Raw genomic sequence first — 8,913 nt, forward strand, 5'->3', positions numbered from 1 at the left:
GGGGGTATAGGTGAGGGACCCCCGGGGGGCAGGTGAGGGAGGGGCTGTAGGTGAGGGACCCCCTGGGGGGCAGGTGAGGGACCCTGGGGGGGCAGGTGAGGGAGGGGGTGTAGGTGAGGGACCCCAGAGGGCAGGTGAGGGAGGGGGTGTAGGTGAGAGAGGGGGTGTAGGTGAGGGACCCCCTGGGGGGCAGGTGAGGGAGAGGGTGTAGGTGAGGGACCCTGGGGGGCAGGTGAGGGAAGGGGTGTAGGTGAGAGAGGGGGTGTAGGTGAGGGACCCCCTGGAGGGTAAGTGAGGGACCCTGGGGGGGCAGGTGAGGGAGGGGGTATAGCTGAGGGACCCCCGGGGGGCAGGTGAGGGAGGGGGTATAGGTGAGGGACCCCCGGGGGGGCAAGTGAGGCAGGTTGGCACGGAGCTGGTTGTGAGCTATGACATCATCCCCCCTCTGGGTGGTGAGCACCCCAAATCCCCTTCAAGCCTTCAGTCTGGGATCTTGGGAGGGGCTGGAAGAATAAACAGTCCTGTGGGGGATGGGGGAGGCTGGAGCCTTGGGGACTCACAGGACAAAGGATGGGGTTGGGGGACAGCGGACACAGGCTCTTTGGGGGACCCCAGTCCATCCCGCTCTGCAGTTAAAACTCAAGCTGGCAACTTTGACCGCCTCCTGCCGGCCTTCCCGAGTAGCCCTGGGCTCCGGGGAGCCATCCTGAGGGGACAGGTGTGCAAAGTGGCCTAGCTCAGGACACAGGTCATGGGCTGGCTCCTCCCTATCCCTCACCTAACCTCTGAGGAAATCAGTGCGTTTGTGGCATCGTATGGTAAGGTTCTTTAAATGAGATGGTTTCACCGAAAAGATCAGCCTCCCAGTTTTCTCGGGAGTGGGACGCTGGGGACACGCACGCTTCTTACCTCCTGTTGGCTTCCCCGTGCGGGGGCTCATCCCAGGCGGCCCTTTGCAAATGCTGCCATGTCATCAGACCCCTGCCAGTGCTTCTCAGGTCCCTGAAACGACACGTCAAACCCCCCTTTAGGGCACAGCTTCTTGACCGTGGTTGGGTCATGAACTTGTCAGAGAATGTGATGACCACAATCCATCTCCTCGGATATAATCTACATCAGCACACACATAATCGTGGCTCGGCCTGGGCCCCCGCCCCCCCCCCCCCCGCCCCCGGCCCTGTGCGTTCCACCCAAGGTCATATGGACCGGCGTGCGGTTGGGACAGAGAGGCCGGGTCCTGGCTCCTCACCTCTCTCTCTGCACCTGGTGGCTTCTGACCTCCTCCTGGACGTCTGGGCAACGCCAGTGCTCGCCACATCCTACGTGCCCAGAGCGTCTCCTTCCCTCCCCCCGAGAACCAGCCGCCCCTGCATCGATGAAGCTGCTGGAACACAAGTCGCTGTAACCGGGGCGCCTGCTCCCCCTGCCTCGGTGTCCCCGGTCCAGCCGACCCCAGGTGTGCACCACGTCCCCTCCGGGTCAGCCATACCGCGGGGCCCCACGAGACCCGTGAGGGGCAGCCTGGGCCCCCCACCCGCGGTCCCATTAGTCTGCACAGATAGACACACACGCCCTCGTATGTGCCTAACACGCCCCTCTCTGCCCGGGGCCTATTTTTGAGAAGACGAGCTGCTCCAGTCCAATTGTAACTGCTAAATCTGTTTCAGTGTATAGGTAAGAGGATTATAATTAGCACACTTGTATGCAAATGTACTGTCAACTTCATTTTTCCTCTGAAGCAGCTATTTATGGAAGTATTTTTGCTTGTGGAGTCCAGAGAAGAGAGACTTCCCTCCGCCCACCACACTCCAAGCGAGCGCTGTGAGCAGCGGGCAGCGGACGGGTGGGCAGGGGAGTCGCCCATCTGCTCGCCGGTGCTTTCCGGGCCCGAAGCTTGCAGGAAACGCAGTCCTGGAGGGAGTGGCTGACACTCCTTCTAGCATTTCCCAAGTCCGCCCTGAGCACCTCTCACCCGCGGTGAGAATCTGTGCAGCCCCTCATCCGGGCAGGGGCTGGAACCTTGGCCCGTCCAGGGCACGGCCCTCAGGGCACTTCTGCCCGTCGGTTTCTAGCTGGCGGTGGTGCTACACACGACCCACGTGAAAACCCAGCTCCTTGAAGGCCGCGGAGACGTGTGAGAGCTGCTACCCTCAGCCACTGAGTCCCCTGCCCTGTCCCGGCCCGAGCCCCCGCTCCATCCGGATGCCACGGCCCCGGTGCGGCCTGGCCCTGGCTTGCGGGACAGAGCCACCGAAATAGCAGGGGAAGTAAATGGGAGCTCGGTTTGAACTTCCCATGGGTTCCGGTAGTTTCCCTGTTCCCGCCCTCTGCCCACCGGCACCCCCGGCACCGGACAGGCCGGGGTGGGGGCTGCAATCCGAGGGCACAGGGTCTGTTTCGGACAAGCCGCCAGGCTCCACTCTGGCTGCACGACCCCGGGGAGTCTCTGCCGAGCCCTCAGAGAGGGGCCCCAGGCTGGTCCTCAGGCCTCTGTCGCGTCCCCATAAAGGACCAGCGGAGACCAAAGCTGGCCCCCCTCCCCACCCCAGCGACGGCAGACACAAATGGCAGATCTCGCTGACCCCAACAGGAAGGGAGCAAATTTCCCAGATGATTTAATTTTACTTTTCAATCACGACAACTCTTAATTGGTAATTTCTTTTTCAAATCAATTTTATAAAACATGTGATTAATCACCGCCCTGCCCCTGAAACAGAACGTAGCGCACATAATTCAACTTTCCGTGAGAAGCCGTGTGCGCAGTTGTGAAGCTGCCTCGCCGTGGTGACAACGGCACGTGTGCGGGTGAGGGGGGGGCGCTGATGGCCCGATTTCTGAGTGGCCGTCATTTCCCCACAGAGGGGACAGCACGCCTCCACGGGGTCTGGTGCTGCCCACTTTTGCAAAAATAAGTCTTCACATAAAGTCGGAAGCAGCGACCTTCACGTGGAGAACTCACCATCCAGGGTTCCCTTGGCCAGTTTGACGAGAATGCTGTCGCACTTGCCCCGACTTTCGTGCGCTGACACCGTGGGCCCCCCCTCGCTGCCAGGCTGGGGCAGGTGCGGACCCAGGGGGCACGTCCCACAACCTGAGCCCACAGACCCACAACGTCCCCTTCAGGGAGCTTCCTTTCTGCGTCGCTTTCAAGACAATCTTTTCAAGCCTGGGCAACGACAGGGGGACAGTCGCGTCCTACAGGTTTGTATGTGATGAGAGGGACACCCCATGAAATGGTGATGTGATACATCTGCCTTTGTGAGACGTCTGTACTGGCACGGGACAGCCCGGTATTTGCTCTGGAAGCTGTGTGAGCCGGCAGCAGGGATGGTCAGAGCCTCCCCGTCTCTGGGCTCCCGTGATTCCCAAGCACTGAAACTACTTTCACGGTGGGCGGTTCTCCAACCGACAGCACGGAAGGGGCATTTCGTCAAACCACACGCTGGCTTATTCTCTGAAAACTGAGAGTGAACAGTAGTCTGTAACATGTTGCTTTGAAAATAATCATGCTTAAGATTCTAGGATGGCTGGGGCGCCTGGGCGGCTCGGTCGGTCGAGCGTCCGACTTCAGCTCAGGTCACGATCTCACAGTCGGTGAGTTCGAGCCCCGCGTCGGGCTCTGTGCTGACGGCTCGGAGCCTGGAGCCCGCTTCCGATTCTGTGTCTGCCTCTCTCTGCCCCTCTCCCGCTCATGCTCTGTCTCTCTCACTCTCAAAAATGAATAAATGTTAAAAAAAAATTTAAAAAAAGATTCTAGGATGGCAGTCTTTTCTGGTCACTCAAACTTCTCCCCCGCCCCCCGCCTTTTTTAACCACATGACTATAGTCAAAAAAATTTAACTTTTGAAATAGAATATAAAAAATCATGAGACACTTTGAAGTCTTCTATGCAAATAAGTCTGGAAACCTAGAGGAAATACAGACCGTCAAAACTGACCCCACGAGGGAGATGTAAACATGTCAATCACCACTGAGGAAACAGAGAAAGTTATGAAGGAATTACCTAGCCTACAAAAAGTACCAAACCCAGATGAGTTCACTGGGAATTCTACCAAACCTCATAAGAGACCTGATAGTCCTGATGCTCTAGGAATTATTCCAGAGCATGGAAAACAAAGAAAACTTCTGAATCCCTTTTACAAAGCAGGTAAACACTGATACTTAAGCCAAACATGATTAGTGCAAAGAAAGAAAACGATAGTCCAGTATCGCTCATGAATATCAATGCAAAAAATCTAAGCAAATATTATAAACAGAAAAAAACCCCAACGTGTCTTTAAAAAAAATACTAGAGGGGCGCCTGGGTGGCTCAGTCGGTTAGGCCTTGATCTCTTAATCTTGGCTCAGGTCATGATCTCATGGTTCGTGAGGTTGAGCCCCGAGTCGGGCTCCGTGCTGACAGCACAGAGCCTGCTTGGGATTCTCTCTCTCCCTCTCTCCCTGCCCCTCCCCACTCTTGTGCGCACGTGTTCCCTCTCTCTGAAAATAAATAAATGAACTTAAAAAAATACTAGGAAAAGTGGAATTTATTCCGGGAATGCAGGACAGGTTCAATAACATCATACACCATAAAAATAAATCTAAGGGTAAAGAATCATCGGATTATCTCCATAGACACCAAGAAAGCCTCTCAACAACGTCGAGAAGCCGAGGAATATTTCATTCACACGTAAACTACCATGTGAAAAGCCAGTCTCTGGTTCAGTATGAGAGGTGTTCCCAGAAAAAGCAAGGGAAGGACACCCGCTGTCTCTGAAATCACTCACCACCCTCCTTGAGGCTCGAACTAGTGACATGGCACGGCAACATGAGTTAGAGGAGGGGGTAAGCGAAGGAGGGAAAGCCGTGTCCGCCGGGAGACGACAGCACGCTCGGAAAATCGCAGGGAACCAATGGTAAAACTTTAATGACGGAACAAAAGAACTGAGTGAGGTGGCGGGCCACGAAGCCAACAGTTTTCTTCACACACACAAGAAACAGAGGATGTGACGATCGAGAAGTCCATTTACGGCAGCAACAGAAGAAAACCAAATACGTGGGAAAATGTTTCCCAAGGAAAGTGTACAGCTTTTACAAGGAGCAATTGAAACACAGAAGGAGAGCGGAACACAGGGAGGGCATCCCTTGTTCTCGGACAGGACAGCCCAGCATTTTACACAAGGAAGTTTTCTCCTAACGTCGGTTTATACGTTCAATTCAGTCCTAGTAAAAGAGCAAGCCTTTTATGGAGTCAGTCATGTCACGCTACGATTCAGAGATGCACACGTCGTCAGGAACACTCTGAAGAAGAAGAGGTTAGGAGAAAAGCCAACGTATAAAGAACTCTTACAACTGAGGGACAAAGAACCACAAACCCCATAGAGAAACGAGGGAAAAAACACGAAAAGGCAATCCACAAAAAAGACAAAAATGGCTCTCAGACATGTGAACAAATGTTGACGTACACTCATCGTCAGAGAAACAACAGTGAGACATCATTTCTCGTCCGGGAGGCTTGAACGAGTTACAAAGCCAACCGCACGGCACCGTGAGGCCGCCTTGCAGGTGCAGCCCCCGGAGCGGGTCTGCAGAGAACCTCAGAGCGCGCAGCGCGGGTTCCCCACAGCAGACACTGGAAACGCCTGTGCGGGGGAGGGACCGCACACACCTGGGGGTCCACACGTGGGGTGTTGCCGGGCGCAGAGAATGAGGAAGGTCCCTAGACCTGGTGTGCGCTCTGGGGCAGGCCGTGAGGCAAAACGCAAGGGGCAGAGGAAAACACAGAGTGCGACATGCTTTGGGTGGCACAGAGGTACGTGACAATACACACGTGTCTGACCACAGGAAGAAATTCGGGAGGGTGACCCCCTCCGAGCACCCTCTGCACGGCTACGACCCTTAGAAACACAGTGGTCTCCACAGCCCCTCAGATGCCACGAACTAAATGAGACTTCAGCTCACGTGCCACATAAAGCACGACGTCACTGTGGCTGAGGAGGCGGGACCCGACCTGAAGAGCCGTGGGGACAATCCAGGGCAGTAAGAGCTGTGCACAGAGGGCCGGCTCAGGCCCGCACCTTCTCACAGGCTGACAACGGCCCTCTTCTCAGCCAAGGGGCAGGGGACAGGCTGAGAAGGCCACGCCGAGTGTGCTGTGGGGGCCTGGGCAGGGGCCTGGGACAGACATCAGAGGGACGTGGGCACAGCTTAGGGAGGCTTCCAGCCCGGTCAGTGCGCAGGACCAGCGTCCACGGCTTGGTTGGGTCACTGTGTTCTCGTCAGGTGAGACGTGACATTAAGGAGACGGGTGAGAAGGCCCTGTACTAATTTTGCAGCTTTTCTGTAAGCCTAAAATAGTTCAAATAAAGCCTTTTTGTTTTTGGTTTTTTTAAATCTAACTCTTCTGCTTCAACCCTAGGGCACTGGAATGAAATGTCGTGAGTCTGCATTTGACCAGTTTTACTGGAAACCTCACACCCTCCCCCAAATATTAGTGCTGGGAGTTTCGCACAGGCCAAACCTACCAGGATGTTCAGCCCATTTCTAGGATGGCCTCTCAAAACCCCAACGGTGTGTTCTTTCCAGAAATAGAAAAAACCTATTCTAACATTCATGAGGAATATTGGGGACTCGGAATTGCCAAAATAACCTTGAAGAGAACAACAAAGTTGGAAGTCTCGCACTTCCCAACCTCCAAACATACCACAAAGCTACAGTAATCAAGAGTATGGCCCTGGCAGACACACAGATACACTGATGAGTGTCACGTACCAGGAAGTCCAGAAATAAGTCCTCACATCCGTGTTCTGCTGATTTTAGACAAGGGTGCCAATACCACTCAATGTGGAAAAAACAGTCTTGTCTGCAAATGGCACTGGCAAAACTGGGTGTCCGCGTGCAAAAGGGTGAACTTAAATCCCTACCTCACACCATTGATAAAACTTAACTCAAAGTACATAAAAAATCTAAGTTTAAGAACTAAAACTATAAAACTCTTAGGGAAAAACACAGTGTGAAACCTTCACAGCTTTGGATTCGGCAGTGGTTTCTTAAATATGCCACAGAAGCACCAGCAACAAAAGGAAAAAATAGATCAATTGGGCTCTATTAACGACGTTTGTTCTCCCATGGACACTATCAGCAAAGTGAGAAGATAGCCCACGGAACGCAGAAAGTATTTCCCCGTCACGTACTCAGTAAGGACTTAACATTGACAATGTGCAAGAGCCCCCACAACTCCACAACAAAACAGCCCAGTTAGAAAACAGACAAAGGACTGGAAGAGACATTTCTTCAAAGAAGACATACGTATGGCCAATAAATGCCCAAAAAGATGCTCACTGTCATTAGCTATTGGGGAAACGCAGATCACAGCCCCAATGACATTTCACCTGCCACCTCAGGGATGGCTAGAATCACAAAGACAGAGAGCAACAGGTGTGGGTAAGGATGTGGAGAGACCAGAACCCCGTGCACGGTTGGTGGGATGTAATGGTGCAGCTGCTGTGGAAGAGTCTGGAGGGTCCTCAAAAATTAAACATAGAATTATAATATAACCATGCAATCCCACCCCTAAGTAATGCTTAAAATACTCGGAAGTAGGAACTCCAGCAGATACGTGTAAGCTAGTGTTCACAGCGGCCTTATTCACACTCGCCAAAAGGTGGGAGCATCCTCCAACGGATGGATGGATAAAGACAATGGTATATTTGTACAATCTTCAGTGTTTTTTTCTTGAAGTTAAGAGAAGAAATGAAAAAAATAATTATAGGGTAATTTAAATTAAACTACGTATTTTTACCAAAAAAAAAAAAAAAAAAAGAAAGAAAATGAGGTCTAAACATGCACTGGGATGTTTTCAGCCACAAGAAGGAGGGAGGTACTGATCCGCGCAGCGACACGGAGAGACCGCGAAAACATTATGCTAAGTGAGTAAGCCAGACACAGGAAGGACAGATAGCGTGTGAAATGGCTAGAATAGGCAAAGTTATGGAGACAGGAAGTAGTTTAGAAGTTACCAGGGAGGCTGGGGGAGGGAGGGGGAGTTAGCGCTCAGTGGGTGCAGCGACACGTGCTGCCGACCGCTGTCACTGCCGCCACATAGGAAAGTTTGGAACGGTTGCAACGGCAGCGTCTGTGTTCCGCAGGGTGGACAGCGCTGGCTCTGACCCTGCCAGCCGACCCTGAGCCGCACCCTTACGTCCACCTGCAAGGTTGCGAGCGTCCGTGTGGCCACGTGCCGTGACGCAGGGTGGAGGACGCGCCGTCCAGGGGCATCGGCCTGCCCAGGATCCCTCTGCAGACTTCTTCCACGGCCTGCGTCCTGTGGGCACGTGGTCTGCGCCCCTGCCTCCCGGCACGGCCACTGCCCCTCCCTGGCCTCGGGGGGGGGGGCGGGTTAAGGGCTCAGTCCCACCCCTGGGCTGCAGGGCCAGCTTCCCCACCAGGGCCGCGTGCACCCAGCTGCTCCTTTCCTCTGTCTTTCGTTTCCTTCAGCTCCTTGCTGTCACAGGCGCCTCAGTTTGTCATCTGACACACCGGAGCGTCTACCCTGGCCAGGTGCCGGGCCGGGCCCTGGGCTCTGAGGGGCTGGACCACATGTCCTCAGTGATGGCAGCCAGACCCCGGGGCCACGGCGGGCCACGGCTCGGTGCAGCCAACTGGGGGGCCGTTTTCAACGGCAAGGCTGCCAGAGGCCCACCTCGGGGTAACTGGGGAGCGGCCCTCCCTGCAAAGCATCGGCAAGCTCGGCGCCTGCAAGGAAGGTGCCTTCCAGCTGCTTCTTCCAGGAGGCGTTTCCCTGTCCCTGACACAAGGGGCTCGGGGCGGGAGGAGCTGCTCTTTGGAGACACAGAGCTGATCTGGAGCCCGTCTCCCGGACGTAAGGCTACTTAACTGCTCCTGAAGGCACCCTGCACCCTCCGAGGCGCCATC

Source organism: Panthera uncia, assembly GCF_023721935.1.
Source record: "Panthera uncia isolate 11264 chromosome D3 unlocalized genomic scaffold, Puncia_PCG_1.0 HiC_scaffold_8, whole genome shotgun sequence".
NCBI lineage: Eukaryota > Metazoa > Chordata > Mammalia > Carnivora > Felidae > Panthera > Panthera uncia.